The sequence below is a fragment of the Triticum aestivum genome, chromosome 3A (genome assembly GCF_018294505.1).
Source record: "Triticum aestivum cultivar Chinese Spring chromosome 3A, IWGSC CS RefSeq v2.1, whole genome shotgun sequence".
Taxonomy (NCBI): domain Eukaryota; kingdom Viridiplantae; phylum Streptophyta; class Magnoliopsida; order Poales; family Poaceae; genus Triticum; species Triticum aestivum.
In genome coordinates, this window is record NC_057800.1 from 342,915,207 (window position 1) to 342,939,535 (window position 24,329).

Sequence of the window (24,329 nt, forward strand, 5' to 3'; positions counted from 1 at the left end):
CAAAGAGCGAGCAAACTAGCATAGCAAAGATAGTAGTGATTTCGAGGGTATGATCATCTTGCCTGCACAGTTGTCAGAGTTGACTGGATCCTCACAAGCAAACTCAACGGGCTACTCGGTGGCGAACTCGTCTCCCGGCTCTACCCAAACAAGACAAACAAGCAACAAGGATACAATCAACCACGTGCAAACTCAATCAACACGATGCAAAGATGGTATGCTATGCGGGATGCGATGCGGGATGCAAAATGCAAGATATGACAGGAAATGCATGAACCTGGCCTCAACTTGGAATTCCAAGGGTGCCACTAGAAAGATGAGATGAAATCGCTTGAAAACAATATAAAGAACGCCGGAATCGGAGTTACGGTTTGGAAATGGCAAGCGTTTCAAAAATTGACACCGGTCTGCGATTTACAACAAGTAGGCATCTAAATGCAATAAAATGAACATGCTACAGCCACCAAACATGACAACAAAATACATGGCAGGGATGCACACAAGGTGCTTAACAAAAGACTAGCACTGAGCTACGTCCAATTCATCCATTATGAGGTTCAAACAAGCATGGCAAAAACGCAAATGCAAAATAGATTTCAGACTTAGTGAAATTAACACTAGTCTGAAATTTCAGATCACGAAGCCCTCTTCGGAGCAGCAAAACAACATGATACATGACCTGAGTATGATAAATAAGAACATGGCATGGAGCTACTCAACAAGCTTAACAAAAGACCCAAAGTGACCTGGGGCCAAAAGGGGTCACAATATATACTAACAAGCACACGAACATAGCTCAAACACAATCAGTTTTCAGACTTAGTGGAAACTGAGACATGCTGAAATATAACTCATGAAGGCATGTAAACGAGCTCGATGCACTCACTACGGTGCAAGTCATGGCAAGGCAAGCATACATCCATAAACAAGGCACAAAATTCTAGCTAGACATGGCAAGAACAATGGCATAGCATGCACGGATCAACTACAACAACGCCGGCAAAATCGCAAACGAGTTGACGATCTGCCCAGATTCACCATGAAGCAAAAGTAGAGCTCGATTGACTCAAGCTAGGGTGCTCCTTAATTGCAAGTAAAGACATGGATGGATAGATCATAACATGATTAATAAAACTCCTTTACTAATCATCCTCAAAAGAGGCACGGAACACTAGGAAACAAGCTGAACATATGGCATCATGAACTAAATAATCCCAGACTTAGTGAAAACTAAGTCCGTGAAAACAGATTTACCGGGTGCCTCACTTTGCAAGCTTGCACAAGTCACCCACACATATCCTAAAAATGCATGGGTTGCACCTCTCGAAAGAAGACAAAATCCTTAACAAAACATATGAAGGACTCACAGGCATAGCATGCACACAATAATCATGGCAAAAATGACAAAAGTCTAAGATGAACTAGCAGATCTGACAATTATCTCATGAAGCCTCCTTCTAGCAGCATTTCGGGAATCAAAATGAACTCAAATGAAAATGATGCAATGGAATGAAATGATGTACTATTCGAGGCGGACATTTTGATATGCTATATGAATGAATCGGAGCTATGGATGCAAAGTTACGGAGCCGCGAACACGTGCAAATGGACTAGAATTACTGGGACTTGGACAAAAAAAAACAACCTCTCCGGAAAAAGTCAAACCGGGACGGAGAGAACCCGGGACGAGGAGATCCGGGCGAGGCGAGGGCGTTTGGATGAGATCCCGGTGGATCTCGTCCCGATCCACCGGACCTCACCGGAGAGGACGACGACGGCCGGAGGGAGGTCGCCGGTGGCGGCGGCGATGCGGTCCGGCGACGGCGGGCGGCTCGGCCGTCGACGGGAGGCGGCTCGGCAGCGGCGGCTGGGCGGCGCGGCAGGCGGCGGGACGCGGCGGGCGGCGCGGCAGCGGTAGGCGGCGGCGGGCGGCGAGGCCGGTCGGGCGGCGCGGCACCCAGGCGGCGGCGGGATCCGATGGGCTTCGGGGGCCGGGGACGGGCTCGCGGGCCGCGCAGCGCGGGGGCGAGGGGCTGCCACTTGGCGGCGTGGGAGTGGCGGCGGCGGTGGGGCGGACACGTCCGGCCCGAATCGGACGTGTCCGTCAGCGGGAGGAGCGGCGGATCTGAAAAAATTAGGGTTTCGAGGGGGGAGGAGATCTGAAAAACGGGGGGTCTATTTATAGGCATAAGTGGAGCTAGGAGAGTCCAAATGAGGTGCGGTTTTCGGCCACGCGATCGTGATCGAACGCTCTAGGTGATGGAGCAGAGTTCGGTGGGTTTTGGACCAAATTGGAGGGGTGTTGGGCTGCAACACACACGAGGCCTTTTCGGTCCCTCGGTTAACCGTTGGAGTATCAAACGAAGTCCAAATGATACGAAACTTGACAGGCGGTCTACCGGTAGTAAACCAAGGCCGCTTGGAAAGTCTCGGTCCAATCCGGAAATGTTTAATCCCCACACACGAAAGAAAGCTAGAAATGACCACCGGAGGAGAACGAAGCACCGGAATGCAAAACGGACAACGGGGAAAATGCTCGAATGCATGAGATGAACATGTATGCAAATGTAATGCACGTGATGACATGATATGAGATGCATGAAAACGAAAACAACACACGGAGACAAAGACCCGAACCCGAGAAATAAATATAACTTAACGCCGGAAACGGCAAGAGTTGGATTACAAATTGGGAAAGTTATATCTGGGGCGTTACAAATATCTTCAACTGTTGATGTGGTAACTAACCCCTCTGCTGAGGATGCCACTGTTATTGCTGATGAAAATGCTAGGTAGAAGACATTGCTTGAAACAGGGATGTACAAAAGTCTCAAAGGGCATCAGACACTATGTGATGTCCTCAAAAGGCGGATTCTGAACCGAAACCCTAGGAAAGAGGGTGTTGGGTTCGAAAGGAAAATGAATGTTGATGGCTCTTACTGGAAACCTGAGCAGTACCCCAAAACCACATGGGTTGCTGCAAAGGAACCTTCAGTGGATCCATCCACCCTATCTGGCTTCACTTGTGCTAATCCCATCGTCATTGATGAATCCTTTGATGCAAACTATAAACTGTTTAAGAATCAGAATGGTGAAGTGTTTGCTAGGTATATTGGTATTAACTGCAGGAATGGGCCACCTATGAAGAAAGTCTGGGTGCCGAAAAGGTGTTTGGAGAATCTTCCTGTGAATGTCGTCATGACACCACAAGGGAAGAAGACAAACCCTAGACCACAGGCTTCATATGGTCCAAAGGCTTCATACAGACAGAGGACTCACCTGAGTCGCACTAACACAAATGTTTTGCAGGGAAACCATACTCAGGCCTATGAATATGAGCGTGTTTCATCAAACCGCCATGTTCATAAGACCCAGAACTACTCTGCTTATTCTTATGAGCACTATTCTCCACCTGCAAGACTATTTGCTAGGGCTCCAAAGCCAAAGTTCTCAGATGCTGCACTTAGACTCATTGCTTCGAAGCCACCCTTGAAGATGTGGGTGGCTAAGAAAGCTTAACTCTTTTTTGCAGGGAAAGGTCTCCAGCCGAAAATCAAATGCGTCTGAAGCTATTGCTGGGGACCTAAAACATCTTGTAGGGCGCAAGATCAAATGCCCAAATGGTCTTATTATGTATTTTGTTCCTGAGTCGCTTGCTACTTGTCCTATCAGTGCTAACCTCGATCTAAGCTTTAATAATCCTCTTGCTCGTCAAATATTTATGCTTCACAATGCTCTTCGTGAAGACTATCCCCCTAACTGCACTGTAGGGTATGACACCAGCTGCTTCAGAATGGATTATTGATAGTGGATGTACTAATCACATGACTGGCAAACAAAGTCTTCTCATGGACTCAACCCTACGCCCATCTGAAAAAAGTCACATCACATTTGCTGATACTGGTAAAAGCAAGGTATTGGGTCTGGGTAGAGTTGCAATCTCAAAGTATCAACACATGGATAAAGTGATGCTTGTTGAATCCCTTGGTTTCAACTTAATGTCTGTCTCAATGCTTTGCAATTTGAGCATGATTGTGATATTTGGAAAATATCATTGCCTTGTTCTAATGGAATCTGACAAGTCTCTAGTCTTTGAAGGGTATCGGAAAGATGATTTGTACATGATAGATTTCTCAGCAGGACCACAACTTGCCGTATGTCTTCTTGCAAAAGCTTAAGAATGCTGGCTCTGGCATCGGAGGCTAGGGCATGCTGGCATGAGGAACTTGCATACTCTTGCAAAGAAGAAGCACGTCATAGGCATCAAGGGCGTCAAGTTCAAGAAGGATCACTTATGCAGTGCCTGCGAAGCCGAAAAGATGACGAGGGCCAAGCATCCCTCTAAGACAATCATGACAACGACTCAACCCTTCGAACTGCTACACATGGACCTCTTCGGCCCTACTCACTACTCTACCCTTACTACTATTGCTTGTCTCTATGGCTTCGTCATTGTTGATGATTATTCAAGGTATACATGGGTGCATACAATCCTCTACAAGACTAAAGTGCAGGATGTCTTCAGACGCTTCGCCAATCAAGCCATCAACACCTATGGCGTCAAGATCAAGCACATCAGAAGTGACAATGGCACTTAATTCAAGAACACATGCCTCGACACTTATCTCGATACATTGGGCATCACTCATGAGTTCTCAGCTCCGTACACGCCGCAGCAGAATGGCATCGTGGAACGCAAGAACAGAGCACTCATTGAGATGGCTCGGACGATGCTCGATGAATACAAGACACCAAGAAAGTTCTGGCCTGAAGCTATTGATACTGCATGCCATGTCATCAACCGTGTTTATCTTCACAAGCTTCTGAAGAAAACTCCTATGAACTCCTCACTGGTAAGAAGCCAAATGTCAGTTACTTCAGAGTATTTGGTGCTAGGTGCTGGATCAAGGATCCACATCACACTTCAAAATTTGCACCGAAAGCACATGAAGGTTTTATGCTTGGTTACGGAAAGGATTCGCACTCCTATAGAGTCTTCAACCTCTTTCACTATAAAGTGGTTGAAACTGTGGATGTGCGGTTCGATGAGACTAACGGCTCACAAAGAGAGCACCTGCCAAATGTGCTAGATGAAATTCAACCCAGTGAATCCATCAAGCTTATGGGAACTGGAGAAATCATACCGTCTGAAGTACAGCCTGAAGAGGAACTTATCATCTCTGCACCTAATCAACCTGAAGACAATGCTCAGCCTGAAGACAATTCTTCAAACGATGACAATGATCAGCAAGAGCAAAATCTTCGTCCAGTTCATCCTCATGTTGCAAATGAAGTACAGATTGAGAAGATAATTGATAGCATTAATGCACATGGTCCACTCACTCGTTCAAGGGAAACACAACTAGCAAATTTTTGTGGGCACTTTGCATTCGTCTCAATATCTGAACCCAAGAAAGTTGATGAAGCCTTCATGGAACCTGAATGGATTCAAGCTATGCAAGAAGAGCTTCAACAGTTCGAGCTGAATAATGTATGGGAACTGGTCAAGCGTCCTGATCCTCGTAAACACAATATCATAGGCACTAAATGGATATATCGCAACAAGCAAGATGAGCATGGTCAAGTTGTCAGAAACAAGGCTCGTCTCGTTGCTCAAGGATACACTCAAGTTGAAGGAATTGACTTCGATGAAACATTTGCTCCTGTGGCTAGGCTTGAAGCTATACGCATACTGCTAGCCTATGCAAATCATCATAACATCCTTCTGTATCAAATGGATGTGAAGAGCACCTTTCTCAATGGCAAGATTAAAGAAGAAGTGTATGTTGCACAACCGCCTGGTTTCGAAGATCCAAAACATCCTGACATGGTTTACAAGCTCAACAAGGCAATGTATGGCCTCAAACAAGCCCCTCGTGCTTGGTATGACACACTCAAGGACTTCCTGAAGAGCAAAGGCTTCAAACCTGGTTCCCTGGATCCCACACTCTTCACGAAGACATATGATGGTGAACCGTCTGTGTGCCAAATATATGTGGATGACATTGTCTTCGGCTGCACTAATCAGAAATACAGTGATGAGTTTGGTTACATGATGCAAGAGCAATATCAGATGTCGATGATGGGTGACCTGAAGTTCTTCCTTGGTCTTCAAATACGGCAGCAACACAACGGCATCTTATCTCAAGAGAAATACCTCAAAGATTGCCTGAAGAAGTTTGGAATGCAAGATTGCAAAGGTTATACGACGCCAATGCCTACCAAGAGTCATCTGGATTCTGACGCCAATGGTAAAGAGTTCGATCAAAAGGTATACCGCTCCATGATTGGTTCTTTGCTTTATTTATGTGCATCTAGGCCAGATATCATGCTTAGTGTTTGCATGTGTGCCCGATTCCAAGTGGCACCAAAGGAATCGCATCACTTAGCTGTGAAGCGAATTCTTCGATATTTGGCTTACACCCCAACACTAGGATTATGGTATCCAAAGGGCTCAGAGTTTGATCTAGTTGGATTCTCGGATGCTGATTATGCTGGTGACAAGGTGGATCGCAAGTCTACATCAGGCACATGTCACTTTCTGGGACGATCACTTGTGTGTTGGTCTTCAAAGAAGCAGAACTGTGTATCTCTCTCCACTGCTGAATCTGAATACATTGCTGCTGGATCTTGCTGCGCTCAGCTTCTATGGATGAAGCAAACACTCAAAGACTATGGCATTCATCTGAAGCAAGTGCCACTCTACTGCGACAATGAAAGCGTCATCAAGATCGCCAACAACCCAGTTCAGCACTCGAAGACAAAGCACATTCATATCCGTCATCACTTTCTCAGAGATCATGTCATGAAGGAAGATATTGATATCATTCACGTCAACACTGAAGAGCAACTGGCAGATATCTTCACAAAGCCCTTGGATGAGAAAAGGTTTTGCAAGTTGCGGTGTGAGCTAAATATCTTGGAATCCTCAAATGTCCTGTGATCATGCACACATCCTAACACTTATGCATGTTGATGACTTAGATGTGCAACACACGAAGTAACGTATATCTTCAAATAATGAAGACTTACACTCTAAGTGTGAATACATTAACGCGGAATTTGACTTCAGAGGCCACGATAATTGTGCGTCGTGTCTCGGTCTAATACTTCCTATATGGTGGTTAATGCCACCACCAAACTTTTGTTTGGAGTATTTTCTGTTGGTGTTATATTTGCAAGGTCTTCGCATTTGGTTTGTCTTCAATATTAACATGGCTTCATGTTTATCTTCACAATATTGATTTGGTCTTATTCGGATATATTCATGTATTTGCGTTCTGTCCTCTACAACATTCACTTATAGCTATGTCTTCTCATTGGATCTTTTGAACTAAGTGAATGTGATCGGACCCTAACCTTTCTATGCTCCCGTCTCAAATCTATCTATCCAAATCATATGCATTCTATTGAAACTGTCGAATGTCTTCGTTGCGTCCTTGTCAGCAGAAGATACAGAGAAAAACATTAAATCTGTTTTAAATGCTCAATCCTTTTTGCCTGAATCCTGGAGAAGCGGGAACGACCACCCGACAATCCAGGCGTGCGTGGGAACATGGAACATCCTCCAATGAGTTGCATGATCGCCACGTGTTCTTCAGATGTGAACCGTCAGGGGCACCTGCGTAATAACGCTGCGCCATCCCTGTCCTTATAAATACATGCCACACCCCAGCCGTTATCTCTTCTTCCACTTCTCTCTCTCGCACAAACCCTAGCGCCACCGCTAGCCCTCGACGATGTCGGCGAAGAAGCAGTTAGCTGCCGCAACCTCACCGACGCCGTCATCACACTGGCCGCGGACATCGTCTTCTCTGCCGTCGTCGTAGGTGTCCTCCGTTGCCAAGTTAGGGCACGGAAGATCGAACTGCTCGGCCTCTTCTCCTACTCCGTCTAGCAGTTCCTCGAGTGGTAAATAAAAACTCCTTTTACAGTCCTTTTTGATCCGATAGATTCATCCTTTTCAACCACAAGTGGTTTCTGTTCCTACAAAGTTGGATCTATCCTATTCTGCACCTCATAACATGCCTAGTATGTTCACTTATGCTTCACAAAGTAGTTAGATTCCTCACTTGTACTTATTCGTGGATTTGTACAAATCTAGAACCAACTCTCTACATATGAGTGAATGTATTCGCACTATGAGGTCAATGTCTTCTAAATTGATTTATCCTCAAAATCTTCTGAGAATGCATATGACCTCTTCCCCTTCCCTCGCATCTCTAATGCTGTCACAGGTACATGTCCGTGGGAGAATCCCTTGGTTCTCATAGTCTGCATTCATTTGCAGAGTTCTTACAGCATCACATAAATTCTCCCGAAGCTAGTTCCTGTCTGACCAGCAGATGGAAGACTTTTATAGTGTTGAAGCCTTTCAGTCTAAACTTCATGACAATAGAGAAATCAGCAAGGAAGGGTGGCAGACAGCGCCGTGGGGGTACATCAATGGATCTGCCCGAAGATCTCTATGAACTATACAAAACTGACCCCGAAGAAAGCTATGGTCGGCGCAAGACACGAATCTAATGGATTCGAAGATATTGGGCTGAGCAATGGTTCAAGTACAGATTTGTCACCAAGGAGTATGCTGAGAAGAATGCTATCACGTGTCCTTGGGGAGATATTTTCTCTATAAAAATCTTCAACCCAAGACCAGAACTGAAGCCATTGCTCAAGGATTCTACCCTTGCATGGTCTGAGGGCCACAACCTACTGATGCCGACCCATCGTCATTGCTATGGTGTCGAGATGACAATCTGTTCAAGCGCAACTTTCAGTTTGCCAAGAACTCGGCTAGGGAAAACAAGAAGTCTTGGGGATTAGACTTCAACTCAGGCCCTTCTGCGCCACGTGCCGATGGCACATGCGAAGCTGAACATGATCTTGTTGGGCCCTTCTACAACTTAGAAGGTCTCATCACTCACATTCAGGTTCAAGGGACAAATGTGGATCACTCTGCAGATGATGCTGAATCTGACGAAGCGCCTGCACCACCGAAGCCAGTGAAGCAAAAGAAACCAAAGGTTTCAAAGCCCTCCTCTGCACCAAAGATCTCGTGGGCGAAGCCTCTGGCCACTGCACCTCCTGAAGCCAGTGTGCAGTCTGAAGATCTTTCTCGCATCTCCAAGTCTGACAAGTTGAAGAAGCCCATGCAACCAACTGGTCAAGCATTGACCCCTGCTGCCGTTCTACGGAACAAGAACGAAGCCATTGATCTGTCTAGCGACGACGATCTTGGCGATGATGCTCTTGAGCAATTGATAAAGAGCAAGCAAGAGGCAGAAATCTTCAATGATCTTCCCCTCTTTGATGTGGAGATCCTGTACAAGTTCATTGATGAGTGGTTTGACAGCCCAGACCTCAGTTTTGATGATCTTCAGCTCCCAATTAGCCTCAGCGTCTCTTTCCATGGAGCCATTGCTCCTGAGCTGGCTCTTGCACAGAAGATTGTTGAGCTAAAGCACAAGATTGATTATGAAAAAGCTCAGTTCAAGAAGCACATGGCCAAGCTCAATGTTGAAGACATTCAAAACTTCAAGGTCATGATGCATGAGCTCAAGGAGGCGTTCCACAAGAAACGAGAAGAAGCAAAAGGTTCTCGTGAGCGCATGAAGAATCTTGCTGCCAAATGTGTTCAAGGCTACAATGAAGCTGAAAAGCGCAAGGCTTTGGGGCGACCAGGCATCGACCCCAGAATCGCTACCAAGAAGAAGAAGAAGAAGAAGCCTACTGTGGCCCAACCAGAAGCATCAAGACAGGAAGAACCTCGCATTGTCTTACCGGCCAGTATGACATGCTCGAAGCCTAAGGTCCCCATAGTGGCTTCGGAACTCAAGAAAACAAGGGCAGCCGAAGCCCGCAAGCGCAAGACTAAGCACACCACTGACGACGCTCTGCCAACCAAGAAGAGAAAGACAAAGAAGCGAGACCGGGCTGCTCCCACAGAGCCCCTTGTTGTCGAGCCAATCTCAGTGGCTCGTCCTGCGTCTGAACATTGTGAGCACCAGTTGATCGTTCATGAGCCTGCTTCCACAGAGGCTCCAGTAGTTGAAGACATTCCAGCTGTTGACCCCACCGCAGCTGAAGACATTGGTCATCAAGACAATGTTGAAGATGATGAAGTCCTTCCTCAGATCGAGCACAATTTGGTATCATCGCCTATTCTCACGAACATCGAACTCATCAGCATTGGTCGTCCATTGACGCCAATTGCTCAGGATGACTCATGCGCTGATCACCCTCAAGAATCCCCTCGTGATAAAGAAACACCAGTTACTCCCCCAACATAGGTCACCACTCTGGTGATTGACAATGAAGACCTTGAGGCCCAACCAACTCCATCTCCATAGGTGTCGCCAGCGTTTCGCAGGCTTCGCAAAGGACCAAGGCCACAGGTCACTTTGTCAAGTGTTCCAGAAGGAGAAGAGTGCCAATCCGTTTCACGCGAAGTCTTTCCTAAAGCCTCTCCTACTGCGAACATTCCTGAATCTGAAGCCAAAGTGGCTGAAGATATTTCGGCTGCATCAGCCGATGACCAAGAAGAAGAGCCAAGAGAAGAAGAACGTGTTGCTACACCCCCGTCCAACCGTGAAGTTGTTCTCGAGGAGAACGTGTCTGACCCTCCAGCTCCTGAAGTGGAGGTTACCAATACTGAGGCGGCCACCAACCTCAACACTGAAGCCAATGACGTTGTCATGGCCGAAGCTAATGTGGCGCCTGAAGCTGATGTGGTGCCAGAAGTGATTGCACCCGAAGACAATCTGCAGCCTGAAGCCAATGCCTCTGCTCCTGTACCACCTCCAAGGCCACATACCATCGAGCAAGCATATGATCATGGTCAGCTTGCTACCATCCGCTGGCCCATTCTGATTCCTCCACCTGCTGCCGGTCCACAATTTGAATATCATGTGGAGCACAGGCCTCAGGTCCAGAAGCCAAAGCCAAGGCTACCACGGTTTCCAGGTACTGCAACGTCGCCAGGATCGTTTAATCTGAATGGATTCAAGGCACACAACACATTCTTTGACAGTGACAAGAACCCCTACACAAGGCCAAGAATCTCCTCAGATCGATTCTGGAGTTATGAGCAGCGCAACTACTATTCCTGCATCTTATACAATCAGGGGCACATTTTCCCTCATATGTGTCTAGACTGCGAAGCCATTGCTGGATTGCCTTGCCTTGAAGAAGCTCTTGACTACTTCCGTGATGCGGGTCTGCTCAACTTTGTGACTGACAAGGAACATTGGAATGAAGAACTTCTGCTTCAATTCTATGCTACCCTCCACATTCGTGGATACAACAGGGATCCGAAGACTTGGATCCTTGAGTGGATGACGGGCGATGTACATCATGAAGCTAAAGCCCAAGACATCATTGAGCTCACAGCCCTGCCCACTCCTGGAAAATATTAAGAACCAGGTTGTCAGCAACACCAGAATGCTTTGGAGAGCATTTTTCAGAAGCCTGAGCCTAACATGAGCCAAATGCTGAGCATGATGAAGCCTCTGCCACGTGACGCTGAATACCCAATGGAATTCTTTGTTGAAGACCTAGAGTATCTGCCTCACACCATCTATCATATCATCAGGTGAACTCTGTGGCCTGTCCAAGGACATTCATCTGCAGCGAAGCTTGAAGGAGCAATGAAGAATTTGGTTTTCTATATCTTCAATGGCATCAACTTCAATGCTCAATACTTTTTTATCAGGCAGTTGGCTGCATCTGGCTTCGACATCTTTGGTTTGAAGTTCTATGCTCCATGGGTAATGCGCCTCATCAAGCTTCACTCTGCAATCAACTATCAACCGTCTGCGCGCAATCACCTTATATTCTTGCCAGAGGTTGATCTGTCTATCGAAGCCATTTACCCAGAGCCTGCAAAGGAGCCAATTTATCTTCACAATGTCGATCGTCAAAGCTTCACCCAGCCCATTGAAGGAGTCCAGGCCGTTTCTCGTGTTTACCCCTTGGCTGGCAATACACGTGCCCCTCGCACCCAAACTGAAGCCACTGCAAGTACCATTGCCCAAAGGCCTCAGAAGCGATCTCGTGTTCTTAATGACCGAGAGCCTCTCGTCGCTCTACATCAGAAACAGGATAAGCATCATGACTAGCTTAAGCGTCAGATGCAAAGCCTCTTGGTGGACGTCAATCGCATTCGAAATCTTGCCACCAAGAATGCCTTTGTTACACATGAAACCTGTCGGAGGTCTTGGAAGAGTTTGACATTGCTCAGTGCTGATGCTGATCTTTAAGACGATGGCTTCACAAAGAGATTCAAGTTTGACTCAACTCCTACAAGGAATGCTCACTTGCGTCGGACTCGCTCACTTGAAGACTCTGACTATTCTTCCTCAGCTGCAACAGTCAATGCCAGAGTCATAGATGATCAAGATGATGCTACCTCACCACTGAAGGAAATATGCCCTAGAGGCAATGAGAAAGTTATTATTTATTTCCTTATATCATGATAAATGTTTATTATTCATGCTAGAATTGTATTAACCAGAAACATAATACATGTGTGAATACATAAACAAACAGGGTGTCACTACTATGCCTCTACTTGACTAGCTCGTTGATCAAAGATGGTTATGTTTCCTAACCATAGACATGAGTTGTCATTTGATTAACATGATCACATCATTAGGAGAATGATGTGATTGACTTGACCCATTCCGTTAGCATAGCACTTGATCGTTTAGTTTGTTGCCATTGCTTTCTTCATGACTTATACATGTTCCTATGACTATGAGATTATGCAACTCCCGTTTATCGGAGGAACACTTTGTGTGCTACCAAACGTCACAACGTAACTGGGTGATTACAAAGGTGCTCCACAGGTGTCTCCAAAGGTACTTGTTGGGTTGGCGTATTTTGAGATTAGGATTTGTCACTCCGACTGTCGGAGAGGTATCTCAGGGCCCTCTCGGTAATGCACATCACTTAAGCCTTGCAAGCATTGCAACTAATGAGTTAGTTGCGGGATGATGTATTACGGAACGAGTAAAGAGACTTGCCGGTAACGAGATTGAACTAGGTATTGAGATACCGACGATCAAATCTCGGGCAAGTAACATACCGATGACAAAGGGAACAACGTATGTTGTTATGCGATCTGACCGATAAAGATCTTCATAGAATATGTAGGAGCCAATATGGGCATCCAGGTCCCGCTATTTGTTATTGACCAGAGAGGTGTCTCGGTCATGTCTACATGGTTCTCGAACCCGTAGGGTCCACATGCTTAATGTTCATTGACGATATAGTACTATGAGTTATGTATGTTGGTGACCGAAAGTTGTTTGGAGTTTTGGATAAGATCACGGATATGACGAGGAACTCCGGAATGGTCCGGAAGTAAAGATTGATATGTGGATAGTAGTGTTTGATCTCCGAAAAGGTTCCGGAATCCATCGGAAGGGGTTCCGGATGTTTCCCAAAATGTTTGGGCACGAGAACACTTTATCTGGGCCAAAGGGGAAAGTCCACGAGGCTTTTGGAAAGTGCAAAAGGAAGTTTTGCGGAGACCAGAGGCTAGACGCCAGGAACCCTGGCGTCTACGGGGTAGACGCCGGGAACCCTGGCGTCTAGCCCTGGAGTCCGAGAAGGACTCTTGCCTTTCGGGTGAAACCAACTTTGAGGAGGCTTTTACTCCAAGTTTCGACCCCAGGGCTCAACATATAAATAGAGGGGTAGGGCTAGCACCAAAGACACATCAAGAAACACCAAGCCGTGTGCCGGCAACCCCTTCCCCTCTAGTTTATCCTCCGTCATAGTTTTCGTAGTGCTTAGGCGAAGCCCTGCGTAGATTGTTCTTCACCAACACCGTCACCACGCCGTCGTGCTGCCGGAACTCATCTACTACTTCACCCCTCTTGCTGGATCAAGAAGGCGAGGACGTCACCGAGCCGAACGTGTGCAGAACTTGGAGGTGCTGTGCTTTCGGTACTTGGATCGGTCGGACGTGAAGACGTACGACTACATCAACCGCGTTGATATAACGCTTCCGCGAACGGTCTACGAGGGTACGTAGACAACACTCTCCCCTCTTGTTGCTATGCATCACCATGATCCTGTGTGTGCGTAGGAATTTTTTTGAAATTACTATGTTCCCCAACAGTGGTATCAGAGCCTAGGTTTTATGCGTTGATGTTGTGGACGATTAGAACACAAGTGAGTTGTGGGCGATATAAGTCATACTGCTTACCAGCATGTCATACTTTGGTTCGGCGGTATTGTTGGATGAAGCGGCCCGGACCAACATTACGCGTACGCTTACGCGAGACTGGTTCTACCGACGTGCTTTGCACACAGGTGGCTGGCGGTTGTCAGTTTCTCCAACTTTAGTTGAACCAAGTGTGGCTACGCCCGGTCCTTGCGAAGGTTAAAACAACACCAACTTGACAAACTATCGTTGTGGTTTTGATGCGTAGGTAAGAACGGTTCTTGCTTAAGCCCGTAGTAGCCACGTAAACTTGCAACAACAAAGTAGAGGACGTCTAACTTGTTTTTGCAGGGCATGTTGTGATGTGATATGGTCAAGACATGATGCTAAATTTTATTGTATGAGATGATCATGTTTTGTAACCAAGTTATCGGCAACTGGCAGGAGCCATATGGTTGTCACTTTATTGTATGCAATGCAATTGCGCTGTAATGCTTTACTTTATCACTAAGCGGTAGCGATAGTCGTGGAAGCATAAGATTGGCGAGACGACAACGATGCTACGATGGTGATCAAGGTGTCACGCCGGTGACGATGGTGATCATGACGGTGCTTCAGAGATGGAGATCACAAGCACAAGATGATGATGGCCATATCATATCACTTATATTGATTGCATGTGATGTTTATCTTTTATGCATCTTATCTTGCTTTGATTGACGGTAGCATTATAAGATGATCTCTCACTAAATTTCAAGATAAAAGTGTTCTCCCTGAGTATGCACCGTTGCCAAAGTTCGTCGTGCCCAGACACCACGTGATGATCGGGTGTGATAAGCTCTACGTCCATCTACAACAGGTGCAAGCCAGTTTTTGCACACACAGAATACTCAGGTTAAACTTGACGAGCCTAGCATATGCAGATATGGCCTCGGAACACTGAGACCGAAAGGTCGAGCATGAATCATATAGTAGATATGATCAACATAGTGATGTTCACCATTGAAAACTACTCCATTTCACGTGATGATCGGTTATGGTTTAGTTGATTTGGATCACGTGATCACTTAGAGGATTAGAGGGATGTCTATCTAAGTGGGAGTTCTTAAGTAATATGATTAATTGAACTTAAATTTATCATGAACTTAGTCCTGGTAGTATTAGCATATCTATGTTGTAGATCAATAGCTCGCGTTTAGCTCCCCTGTTTTATTTTTGATATGTTCCTAGAGAAAACTAAGTTGAAAGATGTTAGTAGCAATGATGCGGATTGGATCCGTGATCTGAGGTTTATCCTCATTGCTGCACAGAAGAATTATGTCCTTAATGCACCGCTAGGTGACAGACCTATTGCAGGAGTAGATGCAAACGTCATGAACGTTTGGCTAGCTCAATATGATGACTACTTGATAGTTTAGTGCACCATGCTTAACAGCTTAGAATCGGGACTTCAAAGATGTTTTGATCGTCATGGACCATATGAGATGTTCCAGGAGTTGAAGTTAATATTTCAAGCAAATACCCGAGTTGAGAGATATGAAGTCTCCAACAAGTTTTATAGCTAAAAGATGGAGGAGAATAGCTCAAGCAGTGAGCATGTGCTCAGATTGTCTGGGTACTACAATCGCTTGAATCAAGTGGGAGTTAATCTTCCAGATAAAACAGTGATTGACAGAATTCTCCAGTCACCATCACCAAATTAGTAGAACTTCGTGATGAACTATGATATGCAAGGGATAACGGAAACGATTCCCAAGCTCTTCGTAATGCTGAAATCGACGAAGGTAGAAATCAAGAAAAATATCAAGTGTTGATGGTAGACAAGACCACTAGTTTCAAGAAAAGGGCAAAAGGTAAGAAGGGGAACTTCAAGAAGAACGGCAAGCAAGTTGCTGCTCAAGTGAAGAAGCCCAAGTCTGGTCCTAAGCCTGAGACTAAGTGCTTCTACTGCAAAGGGACTGGTCACTGGAAGTGGAACTGCCCCAAGTATTTGGGGGATAAGAAGGATGGCAAAGTGAACAAAGGTATATTTGATATACAGATTATTGATGTGTATTTTACTAGTGTTCGTAGCAACCCCTCGGTATTTGATACTGGTTCAGTTGCTAAGAGTAGTAACTTGAAACGGGAGTTGCAGAATAAACATAGACTAGTTAAGGGTGAAGTGACGATGTGTGTTGGAAGTGGTTCCAAGATTGATATGATCAGCATCGCACACTCCCTATACTTTTGGGATTAGTGTTGAACCTAAATAAGTGTTATTTGGTGTTTGCGTTGAGCATGAATATGATTTGATCATGTTTATTGCAATACGGTTATTTATTTAAGTAAGAGAATAAATTGTTGTTCTGTTTACATGAATAAAACCTTATATGGTTACACACCCAATGAAAATGGTTCGTTGGATCTCAATCGTAGTGATACACATATTCATAATATTGAAACCAAAAGATGCAAAGTTAATAATGATAGTGCAACTTATTTGTGGCACTGCCGTTTAGGTCATATTGGTGTAAAGCGCATGAAGAAAATCCATGCTGATGGGCTTTTGGAATCACTTGATTATGAATCAGTTGATGCTTGCGAACCATGCCTCATGGGCAAGATGACTAAGACTCCATTCTCCGGAACAATGGAGCGAGCAACAGATTTGTTGGAAATCATACATACTGATGTATGTGGTTCGATGAGTATTAAGGCTCGCGGCAGGTATCATTATTTTTTGATCTTCACAGATGATTTGAGCAGATATGAGTATATCTACTTGATGAAACACAAGTCTGAAACATTTGAAAAGTTCAAAGAATTTCAGAGTGAAGTGGAGAATCATCGTAACAAAAATAAAAGTTTCTATGATATGATCGCAGAAGTAAAATATTTGAGTTACGAGTTTGGCCTTCAGTTAAAAACAATGTGAAATAGTTTCACTACTCACGCCACCTGGAACACCACAGTGTAATGGTGTGTCCGAACGTCATAACCGTACTTTATTAGATATGGTGCGATCTATGATGTCTCTTACCGATCTACCACTATCGTTTTGGGGTTATGCATTAGAGACAGATGCATTCACGTTAAATAGGGCACCATCTAAATCCGTTGAGACGACACCCTATGAACTATGGTTTGGCAAGAAACCTAAGCTGTCGTTTCTTAAAGTTTGAGGTTGCAATGCTTATGTGAAAAAGTTTCAACTTGATAAGCTCAAACCCAAATCGGAGAAGTGCGTCTTCATAGGATACCCAAAAGAAAATGTTGGGTACACCTTCTATCACAGATCCGAAGGAGAGATATTCGTTGCTTTGAATGGATCCTTTCTAGAGAAAGAGTTTCTCTCGAAAGAAGTGAGTGGGAGGAAAGTAGAACTTGATGAGGTAACTGTACCTGCTCCCTTATTGGAAAGTAGTTCATCACAAAAATCTGTTCCTGTGACTACTACACCAATTAGTGAGGAAGCTAATGATGATGATCATGTAACTTCAGATCAAGTTACTACCGAACCTCGTAGGTAAACCAAAGTGAGATCTGCACCAGAGTGGTACGGTAATCCTGTTCTGGAAGTCATGTTACTAGACCATGACGAACTAGCGAACTATGAGGAAGCGATGATGAGCCCAGATTCCGCGAAATGGTTTGAGGCCATGAAATCTGAGATGAGATCCATGTATGAGAACAAAGTATGGACTTTGATTGACTTGCCCAATGATCGGCGAGTCATTGAGATTAAATGGATCTTCAAGAGGAAGACGGACGCTGATAGTAGTGTTACTATCTACAAAGCTAGAATTGTCGCAAAAGGTTTTCGACAAGTTCAAGGTGTTGACTACGATGAGAGTTTCTCACTCGTATCTATGCTTAAGTCTGTCCGAATCATGTTAGCAATTGTCGCATTTTATGAAATCTGGCAAATGGATAAACAAAACTGCATTCCTTAATGGATTTATTAAAGAAGAGTTGTATATGATGCAACCAGAAGGTTTTGTCAATCCTAAAGGTACTAACAAAATATGCAAGCTCCAGCGATCCATCTATGGACTGGTGCAAGCATCTCGAAGTTGGAATATATGCTTTGATAAGTTAATCAAAGCATATAGTTTTATACAGACTTGCGGTGAAGCCTGTATTTACAAGAAAGTGAGTGGGAGCACTACAACATTTCTGATAAGTATATGTGTATGACATATTGTTGATCGAAAATAATGTAGAATTATTCTGCAAAGCATAAAGGAGTGTTTGAAATGAGTTTTTCAAAGAAAGACCTCGGTGAAGCTGCTTACATATTGAGCATCAAGATCTATAGAGATAGATCAAGACGCTTGATAAGTTTTCAATGAGTACATACCTTGACAAGTTTTTGAAGTAGTTCAAAATGGAACAGTCAAAGAAAGAGTTCTTGCCTGTGTTACAAGGTGTGAAATTGAGTAAGACTCAAAGCCCGACCACGGCAGAAGATAGAGAGAGAATGAAAGGCATTCCCTATGCCTCAGCCATAGGTTCTATAAAGTATGCCATGCTGTGTACCAGACCTATTGTACACCCTGCCCTGAGTTTGGCAAGGGAGTACAATAGTGATCTAGGAGTAGATCACTGGACATTGGTCAAAATTATCCTTAGTGGAATAAGGATATGTTTCTCGATAATGGAGGTGACAAAAGGTTCGTCGTAAAGGGTTACGTCGATGCAAGTTTTGACACTAATCCAGATGACTCTAAGTCTCAATATGGATACATATTGAAAGTGGGAGCAATTAGCTAGAGTAGCTCCATGCAGAGCATTGTTGACATAGAAATTTGCAAAATACGTACAGATCTGAATATGGCAGACCCGTTGACTAAACTTCTCTCACAAGCAAAACATGATCACACCTTAGTACTCTTTGGGTGTTAATCACATAGCGATGTGAACTAGATTATTGACTCTAGTAAACCCTTTGGGTGTTGGTCACATGTCGATGTGAACTATGGGTGTTAATCACATGGTGATGTGAACTATTGGTATTAAATCACATAGTGATGTGAATTAGATTATTGACTCTAGTGCAAGTGGGAGACTGAAGGAAATATGCTTTAGAGGCAATGATAAAGTTATTATTTATTTCCTTATATCATGATAAATGTTTATTATTCATGCTAGAATTGTATTAACCGGAAACATAATACATGTGTGAATACATAAACAAACAGGGTGTCACTACTATGCCTCTACTTGACTAGCTCGTTGATCAAAGATGGTTATGTTTCCTAACCATAGACATGAGTTGTCATTTGATTAACAGGATCACATCATTAGGAGAATGATGTGATTGACTTGACCCATTCTGTTAGCATAGCACTTGATCGTTTAGTTTGTTGCCGTTGCTTTCTTCATGACTTATACATGTTCCTATGACTATGAGATTATGCAACTCCCGTTTACCGGAGGAACACTTTGTGTGCTACCAAACGTCACAACGTAACTGGGTGATTATAAAGGTGCTCTACAGGTGTCTCCAAAGGTACTTGTTGGGTTGGCGTATTTTGAGATTAGGATTTGTCACTCCGACTTTCGGAGAGGTATCTCAGGGCCCTCTCGGTAATGCACATCACTTAAGCCTTGCAAGCATTGCAACTAATGAGTTAGTTGCGGGATGATGTATTACGGAAGGAGTAAAGAGACTTGCCGGTAACGAGATTGAACTAGGTATTGAGATACTGACGATCAAATCTCGGGCAAGTAACATACCGATGACAAAGGGAACAATGTATGTTGTTATGCGGTCTGACCGATAAAGATCTTCGTAGAATATGTAGGAGCCAATATGGGCATCCAGGTCCCGCTATTGGTTATTGACCAGAGAGGTGTCTCGGTCATGTCTACATGGTTCTCGAACCCGTAGGGTTCGCACGCTTAACGTTCATTGACGATATAGTACTATGAGTTATGTATGTTGGTGACCGAATGTTGTTCGGAGTTTTGGATAAGATCACGGATATGACGAGGAACTCCAGAATGGTCTGGAAGTAAAGATTGATATGTGGATAGTAGTGTTTGATCTCCGGAAAGGTTCCGGAATCCATCGGAAGGGTTTCCGGATGTTTCCCGAAATGTTTGGGCACGAGAACACTTTATCTAGGCCAAAGGGGAAAGCCCACGAGGCTTTTGGAAAGTGCAAAAGGAAGTTTTGCGGAGACCAGAGGCTAGATGCCAGGAACCCTGGCGTCTAGGGGATAGACGCCGGGAACCCTGGCGTCTACCCCTGGAGTCCGAGAAGGACTCTTGCCTTTCGGGTGAAACCGACTTTGAGGAGGCTTTTACTCCAAGTTTCGACCCCAGGGCTCAACATATAAATAGAGGGGTAGGGCTAGCACCAAAGACACATCAAGAAACACCAAGTCGTGTGCCGGCAACCCCGTCCCCTCTAGTTTATCCTCCGTCATAGTTTTCGTAGTGCTTAGGCGAAGCCCTGCGTAGATTGTTCTTCACCAACACTGTCACCACACCGTCGTGCTGCCGGAACTCATCTACTACTTCGCCACTCTTGCTGGATTAAGAAGGCGAGGACGTCACCGAGCCGAACGTGTGTAGAACTCGGAGGTGTCGTGCTTTCGGTACTTGGATCGGTCGGACGTGAAGACGTACGACTACATCAATCGCGTTGATATAATGCTTTCGTGAACGGTCTATGAGGGTACGTAGACAACACTCTCCCCTCTCGTTGCTATGCATCACCATGATCTTGTGTGTGCGTAGGAATTTTTTTGAAATTACTACGTTCCCCAACAACCACCTCCAACTTTAGCGCGTGTCGACACTGCACCAAGTTCTTCTGCACCACCAAACCTCAACGACGACCCTGCTTCACCTACTCCTCATGGGAACGAGTAGAAGCTCTATGTCTTCAAACATTTTTGGTCATTACTGACAAAAGGGGGAGAAGCATATGAGTTGATAGTCTTCAAGCGGGTCCATATGGGTGGTTGCTATACTTTTGCTACATTTGCCAAGTGCTTACAACTCTCGCTTTTGATACATTTGGTTCATTTTGAGTTGTAACACTTAAACTTGATGGTCGTCTGCTACCTTTTCGACACTATGTGATACAATGATAAATTCCGCATGTGCGACGATAAATTCCGCACGAAGTCATTTTGCAGACATCCATTTTTCATTATGCATGTCATTATCTTCGTTATATCCTTTCATACATGATGAATTGTCTTCATAAGTAGAAGAGAAGCTCCGCAAGTACAACCTACCATGTGCATTTGCATTCAAAAGCAAAATACTTATATGCACATCTCCAGGTGGAGCCTTTTTGCTACTTACGAAGACAATACCTAAATCCTTTACAATTTCACATACTTTTATCCCCGTTTAAAACTTCAACCAGTTTGTCATCAATCACCAAAAAGGGGGAGATTGTAAGTGCATCTAGTGCCACCCCTAGTTGGTTTTGGAGTATTGACGACAAACCTGGTTGAGGGACTAATGTGTTTGTGAGAATTGCAGGATAACACAGGTACTAGTCCCTCATTGATTCAGTTTTCCTACCGGAGATGACCCCTAAAAATGTATGAAGACATTGAAGACAAAGGTGGAATGTGAAGATATTCACATTGAAGACTATGACAAGAGAAGACATCGCGTGAAGACTATGGAGCGCGAAAACTTAGTTGTTTCATTGTTTCCTTTTCTTCTTTGTTGAGTCATAGGAACCACCGTACTGTTAAGTAGGGTCCCAGTGAACAAATTCAGAGTGACTGAAGTGATGCTTAACCAAAATCCTATGTCTTCGAGCGAAGATAATGAGAGCAAATCTTATCCAGAGCTGGATGAGTCAGCTTTACTTGTAGCCCAAGTAAAGTTGCCGCGTGTGTTTGAAATCTGACTGTTGGAACACGTGTCAGTTCCTTAGTGACCCAGGGTCAGTTCAGACAAATCAGGTCGGGTTGCCTAGTGGCTATAAATAGCCCACCCCCTACACCATAAATTGGTTGGCTGCTCAGAGTTAGTGCATGACTTTTGTCGTTTGAGAGCAACCCACCTCGAAGCCTTTGGGAGAGAAATCCTTGTGAGGACAAATCCCTAAACACCCAGAGCCAAAGAGTGTTAGGCATCACTGAAGTCTTCCTATCTGTGTGATCTGAAGACTTGTTACACTTGAGGACTGTGAATCCTCCAGCCGGTTAGGCGTCGCGTTCTGAGCATCCAAGAGTCATTGTGGATCGCCGGTGAACAAAGTCTGTGAAGGATTGGAAGTCTACCTTGAAGACTTACCAGAGTGATTGGGCGAGGACTGGGTGTCCTTAGCTCAAGGGGAATAAGGTGAAGACACGGTCTTCTGAGTTAAATCTCAGCCTCCCTAACCAGACGTATAGTTGTCACAGCAACTGGAACTGGTCCAACAAATCATTGTCTTCAACGAGCAACTGGTTCTATCCTTCCCATCTCTTTATTTACAGTTGGTCCTTGTGAATTCATTGCCTGTTTGCATTATCCATTTGTCTTCACTGTGTGACTGCTTGTTCTGATTGGCTTCATACTGTCTTCCATCCTGATCCATACTGCCTAGCTGCTATTAGTCTTTGTGCTTTCACTTCATTGAATACATAACTATGGCTTGTCTAGTGTAGTCTACCTTCCGCTGCATGTTAACAGGTTCATTTCTATCGATTGTCTTCGAAACTTTCATGTTTTGAAGACTTTCATAAAAATCGCCTATTCACCCCCCTCTAGTCGATAACTAGCACTTTCAACCTCACCCATCATGGACATCTGATATTGCTCTCGCATCATGTGCCCAAACTCATCACTGTATCTTTTGTCAGTGTAGCCGAAGATAATGTCATCCACATAGATCTGGCACACAAACAGTTCATCATTGTATGTCTTTGTGAAGAGAGTGGGATCCAGGAAACCAGGTTTGAAGCCTTTGATCTTCAGGAAGTCTTTGAGTGTGTCATACCAAGATCGTGGGTCTTGTTTGAGGCCACACAGTGCCTTGTTGAGCTTGTATACCATATCAGGATGTTTTGGATCTTCAAAGCCAGGTGGTTGTGCAACATATACTTCTTCTTCAATCTTGCCATTGAGAAAGGCAATCTTCACATCCATTTGGTACAAGAGGATATTGTGATGGTTGGCATAGGCTAGCAGTATGCGAATGGCTTCAAGCCTAGCCACCAGAGCAAATGTTTCATCGAAGTCAATGCCTTCAACTTGAGTGTATCCTTGAGCAATGAGACGAACCTTGTTTCTGACAACTAGACCATGCTCATCTTGTTTGTTGCAATAGATCCCTTTTGTGCTTATGAAATTGTGCTTGCGAGGATCAGGACGCTTGACCAGTTCCCATACATTGTTTAGATCGAACTGTTGAAGCTCTTATTGCATAGCTTGAATCCATTCAGGTTCCATGAAGGCTTCAACAACTTTCTTGGGTTCAGATATAGAAACAAATGCAAAGTGCCCACAAAAATTTGCTAGTTGTGTTGCTCTTGAACGAGTGAGTGGACCAGGTGCGTTGATGCTATCAATTATCTTCTCAATCTGTACTTCATTTGCAACACGAGGATGAACTGGACGAAGATTTTGCCCTTGCGGATCATTGTCTTTGTCTTCATCATTGGCTTCAGGCTGAGCAGTGTCTTTAGGTTGACTTGGTGCAGAAATCATAAGTTCTTCTTCAGCCTGTGCCTCTGAAGGTATGATTTCTCCAGTACCCATAAGCTTGATGGATTCACTTGGTGAGACTTCATCTAGCACATTTGGCAGGTGCTCTCTTTGCGAGCCGTTAGTTTCATCGAACCGCACATCCACAGTTTCAACCACTTTATAGTGAAAGAGGTTGAAGACTCTGTAGGAGTGCGAATCCTTTCCGTAACCAAGCATAAAACCTTCATGTGCTTTCGATGCAAATTTTGAAGTGTGATGTGGATCCTTGATCCAGCACCTAGCACCAAATACTCTGAAGTAGCTTATGTTTGGCTTCTTACTGGTCAGTAGCTCATATGATGTCTTCTTTAAAAGCTTGTGAAGATAAACTCGGTTGATGACGTGGCATGCAGTATCAATAGCTTCAGGCTAGAACTTCCTTGGAGTCTTGTACTCATCAAGCATCGTCCGAGCCATCTCAATGAGTGTTCTTTTCTTGCGCTCCACGATGCCATTCTACTGAGGT